We start from the raw sequence: 8,294 nt of genomic DNA, 5'->3' as shown, positions 1-8,294 counted from the left end.
ATTCACTTTATCATGAAGTGCCCCAGCCCAAAGTATAACCAAACACAACCATATTTTACTGGTTTAATTGAAAGATTAACACATAATACAGTTGATGTTCACACATTACTTGATCAATCACAAGCTTGCTTATTAGATGAGGAACTATTAGCTGAGTTTAGGTCTCTATGATGGAGCGAGGTACTTTATGGTGACTCCTGCACTATATAGTGAATGAATGAGCTGTTTCAGACACAATCTACACTATATCAAACAGTTCTGGATGGTAAGATTTTTTATTGTTTCTAAAAGAAGTCTCTTCTGCTCACCAAGGCTGCATTTATTTGATCAAAAATACAGCAAAAACAGTAATATTCTGAAATATTATTACAATTTAAAATAACTGTTTTCTATGTGAATATATAGTAAAATGTAATTTATTTCTGTGATCAAAGCTGAATTTATCATCAATCCTCCAGTCTTCAGTGTCACATGACCCCTTTTGAATGGTAGTGATAATGTTACAAAAGCTTTATATTTCAGATAAACGCTGTTCCTTTGAACTTTATATTCATCAAATAATGCTGAAAAACTGTGTTCAACACTGATAATAATCAGAAATGTTTCTTGAGCAGTAAATCATCATATTATTCTGATTTCTGAAGATCATGTGACACTGAAGACTGGAGGAATGATGCTGAAAATACAGCGGAGCATCACAGAAATACATTACACTTTACTATATAATCATAAAGAAAAGTTATTTTAAATTGTAATGATATTTCACAATATTACTGTTTTTGTTGTATTTTGAATCAAATAAATGAAGCCTTGGTGAGCAGAAGAGACTTCTTATAAAACATGTACAAATCTTCCTGTCCTAAACCGTTTGACCGGTGGTGTGTGTGTGTGTGAATCTGAAGGACCGGTGGTGTGTGTGTGTGAATCTGAAGGACCGGTGGTGTGTGTGTGTGAATCTGAAGGACCGGTGGTGTGTGTGTGTGAATCTGAAGGACCGGTGGCGTGTGTGTGTGAATCTGAAGGACCGGTGGCGTGTGTGTGTGTGTGTGTGTGAATCTGAAGGACCGGTGGTGTGTGTGTGTGAATCTGAAGGACCGGTGGCGTGTGTGTGTGTGTGTGTGAATCTGAAGGACCGGTGGTGTGTGTGTGTGAATCTGAAGGACCGGTGGTGTGTGTGTGTGAATCTGAAGGACCGGTGGCGTGTGTGTGTGTGAATCTGAAGGACCGGTGGCGTGTGTGTGTGTGTGTGTGTGTGAATCTGAAGGACCGGTGGTGTGTGTGTGTGAATCTGAAGGACCGGTGGCGTGTGTGTGTGAATCTGAAGGACCGGTGGCGTGTGTGTGTGTGTGTGTGTGAATCTGAAGGACCGGTGGCGTGTGTGTGTGTGTGTGTGTGAATCTGAAGGACCGGTGGTGTGTGTGTGTGAATCTGAAGGACCGGTGGTGTGTGTGTGTGAATCTGAAGGACCGGTGGCGTGTGTGTGTGTGTGTGTGAATCTGAAGGACCGGTGGCGTGTGTGTGTGTGTGTGAATCTGAAGGACCGGTGGTGTGTGTGTGTGAATCTGAAGGACCGGTGGCGTGTGTGTGTGTGAATCTGAAGGACCGGTGGTGTGTGTGTGTGAATCTGAAGGACCGGTGGCGTGTGTGTGTGTGTGTGAATCTGAAGGACCGGTGGCGTGTGTGTGTGTGTGTGAATCTGAAGGACCGGTGGCGTGTGTGTGTGTGTCTGAATCTGAAGGACCGGTGGCGTGTGTGTGTGAATCTGAAGGACCGGTGGCGTGTGTGTGTGTGTGTGTGAATCTGAAGGACCGGTGGTGTGTGTGTGTGTGTGTGTGTGTGAATCTGAAGGACCGGTGGCGTGTGTGTGTGTGTGTGTGGATCTGAAGGACCGGTGGCGTGTGTGTGTGTGAATCTGAAGGACCGGTGGCGTGTGTGTGTGTGTGAATCTGAAGGACCGGTGGCGTGTGTGTGTGTGTGTGTGTGAATCTGAAGGACCGGTGGCGTGTGTGTGTGAATCTGAAGGACCGGTGGCGTGTGTGTGTGTGTGTGTGAATCTGAAGGACCGGTGGCGTGTGTGTGTGTGTGTGAATCTGAAGGACCGGTGGCGTGTGTGTGAATCTGAAGGACCGGTGGTGTGTGTGTGTGAATCTGAAGGACCGGTGGCGTGTGTGTGTGTGAATCTGAAGGACCGGTGGCGTGTGTGTGTGTGTGTGTGTGAATCTGAAGGACCGGTGGCGTGTGTGTGTGAATCTGAAGGACCGGTGGCGTGTGTGTGTGTGTGTGTGTGAATCTGAAGGACCGGTGGCGTGTGTGTGTGTGTGAATCTGAAGGACCGGTGGTGTGTGTGTGTGTGTGTGTGAATCTGAAGGACCGGTGGCGTGTGTGTGTGTGTGTGGATCTGAAGGACCGGTGGCGTGTGTGTGTGTGAATCTGAAGGACCGGTGGTGTGTGTGTGTGAATCTGAAGGACCGGTGGTGTGTGTGTGTGTGTGTGAATCTGAAGGACCGGTGGCGTGTGTGTGTGTGTGTGTTAATCTGAAGGACCGGTGGCGTGTGTGTGTGTGTGTGAATCTGAAGGACCGGTGGCGTGTGTGTGTGAATCTGAAGGACCGGTGGCATGTGTGTGTGTGTGTGTGTGAATCTGAAGGACCGGTGGCGTGTGTGTGTGTGAATCTGAAGGACCGGTGGTGTGTGAATCTGAAGGACCGGTGGCGTGTGTGTGTGTGTGTGTGTGTGGATCTGAAGGACCGGTGGCGTGTGTGTGTGTGTGTGTGAATCTGAAGGACCGGTGGTGTGTGTGTGGATCTGAAGGACCGGTGGCGTGTGTGTGTGTGTGTGTGTGTGTGTGTGTGTGGATCTGAAGGACCGGTGGCGTGTGTGTGTGTGAATCTGAAGGACTGGTGGCGTGTGTGTGTGGATCTGAAGGACCGGTGGTGTGTGTGTGTGTGTGTGTGAATCTGAAGGACTGGTGGCGTGTGTCTGTGAATCTGAAGGACCGGTGGTGTGTGTGTGTGTGTGTGAATCTGAAGGACCGGTGGTGTGTGTGTGAATCTGAAGGACCGGTGGCGTGTTTGTGTGTGTGTGAATCTGAAGGACCGGTGGCGTGTGTGTGTGAATCTGAAGGACCGGTGGCGTGTGTGTGTGTGTGTGTGTGTGAATCTGAAGGACCGGTGGTGTGTGTGTGTGTGAATCTGAAGGACCGGTGGTGTGTGTGTGTGTGAATCTGAAGGACCGGTGGTGTGTGTGTGTGAATCTGAAGGACCGGTGGTGTGTGTGTGTGAATCTGAAGGACCGGTGGTGTGTGTGTGTGAATCTGAAGGACCGGTGGCGTGTGTGTGTGTGTGTGTGTGAATCTGAAGGACCGGTGGCGTGTGTGTGTGTGTGTGTGAATCTGAAGGACCGGTGGTGTGTGTGTGTGAATCTGAAGGACCGGTGGTGTGTGTGTGTGAATCTGAAGGACCGATGGCGTGTGTGTGTGTGAATCTGAAGGACCGGTGGCGTGTGTGTGTGTGTGTGTGAATCTGAAGGACCGGTGGTGTGTGTGTGTGAATCTGAAGGACCGGTGGCGTGTGTGTGTGAATCTGAAGGACCGGTGGCGTGTGTGTGTGTGTGTGTGAATCTGAAGGACCGGTGGCGTGTGTGTGTGTGTGTGTGTGAATCTGAAGGACCGGTGGTGTGTGTGTGTGAATCTGAAGGACCGGTGGTGTGTGTGTGTGAATCTGAAGGACCGGTGGTGTGTGTGTGTGAATCTGAAGGACCGGTGGCGTGTGTGTGTGTGTGTGTGTGAATCTGAAGGACCGGTGGTGTGTGTGTGTGAATCTGAAGGACCGGTGGCGTGTGTGTGTGTGTGAATCTGAAGGACCGGTGGCGTGTGTGTGTGTGTGTGTGAATCTGAAGGACCGGTGGTGTGTGTGTGTGAATCTGAAGGACCGGTGGCGTGTGTGTGTGTGAATCTGAAGGACCGGTGGCGTGTGTGTGTGTGTGTGAATCTGAAGGACCGGTGGCGTGTGTGTGTGTGTGTCTGAATCTGAAGGACCGGTGGCGTGTGTGTGTGAATCTGAAGGACCGGTGGCGTGTGTGTGTGTGTGTGTGTGTGTGTGTGAATCTGAAGGACCGGTGGTGTGTGTGTGTGTGTGTGTGTGTGAATCTGAAGGACCGGTGGCGTGTGTGTGTGTGTGTGTGTGTGTGTGGATCTGAAGGACCGGTGGCGTGTGTGTGTGTGAATCTGAAGGACCGGTGGCGTGTGTGTGTGTGTGTGAATCTGAAGGACCGGTGGCGTGTGTGTGTGTGTGTGTGTGTGAATCTGAAGGACCGGTGGCGTGTGTGTGTGAATCTGAAGGACCGGTGGCGTGTGTGTGTGTGAATCTGAAGGACCGGTGGCGTGTGTGTGTGTGTGAATCTGAAGGACCGGTGGCGTGTGTGTGTGTGTGTGAATCTGAAGGACCGGTGGTGTGTGTGTGTGAATCTGAAGGACCGGTGGCGTGTGTGTGTGTGAATCTGAAGGACCGGTGGCGTGTGTGTGTGTGTGTGTGTGTGTGTGTGAATCTGAAGGACCGGTGGCGTGTGTGTGTGAATCTGAAGGACCGGTGGCGTGTGTGTGTGTGTGTGTGTGAATCTGAAGGACCGGTGGCGTGTGTGTGTGTGTGAATCTGAAGGACCGGTGGCGTGTGTGTGTGTGTGTGGATCTGAAGGACCGGTGGCGTGTGTGTGTGTGAATCTGAAGGCCCGACGGTGTGTGTGTGTGAATCTGAAGGACCGGTGGTGTGTGTGTGTGTGTGTGAATCTGAAGGACCGGTGGCGTGTGTGTGTGTGTGTGAATCTGAAGGACCGGTGGCGTGTGTGTGTGTGTGTGAATCTGAAGGACCGGTGGCGTGTGTGTGTGAATCTGAAGGACCGGTGGCGTGTGTGTGTGTGTGTGTGTGTGTGTGTGTGAATCTGAAGGACCGGTGGCGTGTGTGTGTGTGAATCTGAAGGACCGGTGGTGTGTGAATCTGAAGGACCGGTGGCGTGTGTGTGTGTGTGTGTGTGTGTGTGGATCTGAAGGACCGGTGGCGTGTGTGTGTGTGTGTGTGAATCTGAAGGACCGGTGGTGTGTGTGTGGATCTGAAGGACCGGTGGCGTGTGTGTGTGTGTGTGTGTGTGTGTGTGGATCTGAAGGACCGGTGGCGTGTGTGTGTGTGAATCTGAAGGACTGGTGGCGTGTGTGTGGATCTGAAGGACTGGTGGTGTGTGTGTGTGTGTGTGTGAATCTGAAGGACTGGTGGCGTGTGTCTGTGAATCTGAAGGACCGGTGGTGTGTGTGTGTGTGTGTGAATCTGAAGGACCGGTGGTGTGTGTGTGAATCTGAAGGACCGGTGGCGTGTGTGTGTGTGAATCTGAAGGACCGGTGGCGTGTGTGTGTGAATCTGAAGGACCGGTGGCGTGTGTGTGTGTGTGTGTGAATCTGAATGACCGGTGGTGTGTGTGTGTGTGAATCTGAAGGACCGGTGGTGTGTGTGTGTGTGTGTGTGTGAATCTGAAGGACCGGTGGTGTGTGTGTGTGTGAATCTGAAGGACCGGTGGCGTGTGTCTGTGAATCTGAAGGACCGGTGGTGTGTGTGTGTGTGTGTGAATCTGAAGGACCGGTGGTGTGTGTGTGTGAATCTGAAGGACCGGTGGCGTGTGTGTGTGTGTGTGTGTGTGTGTGTGTGTGTGTGTGTGTGAATCTGAAGGACCGGTGGTGTGTGTGTGTGTGTGTGTGAATCTGAAGGACCGGTGGTGTGTGTGTGTGTGTGTGTGAATCTGAAGGACCGGTGGTGTGTGTGTGTGTGAATCTGAAGGACCGGTGGCGTGTGTCTGTGAATCTGAAGGACCGGTGGTGTGTGTGTGTGTGTGTGTGTGTGTGTGAATCTGAAGGACCGGTGGCGTGTGTCTGTGAATCTGAAGGACCGGTGGCATGTGTGTGTGAATCTGAAGGACCGGTGGTGTGTGTGTGAATCTGAAGGACCGGTGGCGTGTGTGTGTGTGTGTGAATCTGAAGGACCGGTGGCATGTGTGTGTGAATCTGAAGGACCGGTGGTGTGTGTGTGAATCTGAAGGACCGGTGGTGTGTGTGTGTGTGAATCTGAAGGACCGGTGGCGTGTGTGTGTGTGAATCTGAAGGACCGGTGGTGTGTGTGTGTGTGTGAATCTGAAGGACCGGTGGCGTGTGTGTGTGTGTGTGTGAATCTGAAGGACCGGTGGTGTGTGTGTGTGTGAATCTGAAGGACCGGTGGTGTGTGTGTGTGTGTGTGTGAATCTGAAGGACCGGTGGCGTGTGTGTGTGTGTGTGAATCTGAAGGACCGGTGGCGTGTGTGTGTGTGTGTGTGTGTGGATCTGAAGGACCGGTGGTGTGTGTGTGTGTGAATCTGAAGGACCAGTGGTGTGTGTGTGTGTGTGTGGATCTGAAGGACCGGTGGTGTGTGTGTGTGTGAATCTGAAGGACCGGTTGTGTGTGTGTGTGTGTGAATCTGAAGGACCGGTGCCGTGTGTGTGTGTGTGTGTGTGTGTGAATCTGAAGGACCAGTGGTGTGTGTGTGTGTGTGTGAATCTGAAGGTGTACATGTTGCTTATGTTGTCTGATGTCCTCATGAAGAACAGGATAAGAGTTTCCCATCTTCTCTTTCCACACAGCTGTTATCAGGTGATGTTGAAGAATGTCTTTGTGCTGATGCTTAAATCAACAACATGAAATCAATAAACATGTTTCTGGTCTTCTTGTGCCTGATTCATTAAATCTGGTTATTCAAAGGGGGGGGGGATAGTCAAGTCAAGTCAAGTCAAGTAACCTTTATTTATATAGCGCTTTAAACAAAATACATTGCGCCAAAGCAACTGAACAACATTCATTAGGAAAACAGTGTCAATAATGCAAAAATGATAGTTAAAGGCAGTTCATCATTGGATTCAGTGATGTCATCTCTGTTCAGTTAAATAGTGTCTGTGCATTTATTTGCAATCAAGTCAACGATATCGCTGTAGATGAAGTGTCCCCAACTAAGCAAGCCAGAGGCGACAGCGGCAAGGAACCGAAACTCCATCGGTGACAGAATGGAGAAAAAAACCTTGGGAGAAACCAGGCTCAGTTGGGGGGCCAGTTCTCCTCTGACCAGACGAAACCAGTAGTTCAATTCCAGGCTGCAGCAAAGTCAGATTGTGCAGAAGAACCATCTGTTTCCTGTGGTCTTGTCCTGGTGCTCCTCTGAGACAAGGTCTTTACAGGGGATCTGTATCTGGGGCTCTAGTTGTCCTGGTCTCCGCTGTCTTTCAGGGATGTCCACTCTGCTGTTATGCCAAGGACGTGTTTAATCATGTGAAGAGGATGATCTTTTCTGTCTAGTTTACATGAAAAAATTATTATAGTTTAATATTTAGATACATTGCGAATATGGAAACATTTGGATATGTGCAGAACGAGACATGAGCAATAACCTCCAAATACATCTGGTCAAACCCGCGCTCGCTCGTCCTCGTATGCACGCACTCATGCACTCATGCGTCTCGGTCTAATGCACTGTTAATGCAGGATTTTTTTTTTAACAAATAGGACTAGCCGAACGCAAAAATTCAAAATCGAACATTTCGCAGAACAGTATCAAACAAAAAAGTACTGGTCGTAATACTTGCATAAAATGTTTGATGTGAAAAAGCGGTTCACTGACTGTGCAGCACAGCCACAAGCGCCACAGTTATGTTTGGGATCATTTTATTTTTAATACTAAGTGTCATTTGAAAACATTGCAGTTGCGTTTTAAAATACAACAACAAGCACCACGAAACCATTTAAAGAGGCGCATTCAGCGGTCTCCTTGACGGGAAACAAAGTAAAATGATCTCCAACGTATGGCGCGCTCTCTTCATTTTATCAAATGATCATAATCACATCTATTCATTTTACAGTCCTGTTACTAGCATTTTATTCAGACTAAAACCCCTTTAATTCGGGTGAGAAAGCTTGTTTCCAAGTGGCTTTTGCACATAATAATAATACGGCTGTAGACCCATTTTGCAGCATTAAGGTTATTAATTGATCATTAATTTAAACGACGATCGATCATGGAAATTATCGAATATTGCCATCCCTAAATACAAATGAGTTGGATGGAAACCTGGTTATTGTCTGCATCAAACCATGCTTCCGAACAAATGTGATTCACGGTTCTGGGCAGCTCCAGGACAGCTGTCTCTCTGACTACCTTTATCTCCCAGGACTGTTGTTGAATCTTCCAAAAGTCTTGGCTTGGGGTGCTTCACATGCTGCTGAAGCAGCACTTTCC

The 8,294-nt window shown here is 49.3% G+C and overlaps 1 protein-coding gene across 1 annotated transcript in view; it reads left to right on the top strand.

Moving 5' to 3' along the window:
• LOC132111044 (E3 ubiquitin-protein ligase rnf213-alpha-like) overlaps window positions 1-8,294 on the top strand; it is a 100,468-nt gene that overhangs the window by 3,009 nt on the left and 89,165 nt on the right. The window lies entirely within an intron of this gene.

The sequence above is a fragment of the Carassius carassius genome, chromosome 30 (assembly GCF_963082965.1).
Source record: "Carassius carassius chromosome 30, fCarCar2.1, whole genome shotgun sequence".
Taxonomy (NCBI): domain Eukaryota; kingdom Metazoa; phylum Chordata; class Actinopteri; order Cypriniformes; family Cyprinidae; genus Carassius; species Carassius carassius.
Note: the sequence above shows the minus strand (reverse complement) of the source record. Positions and strands in the feature narration are given on the sequence as shown.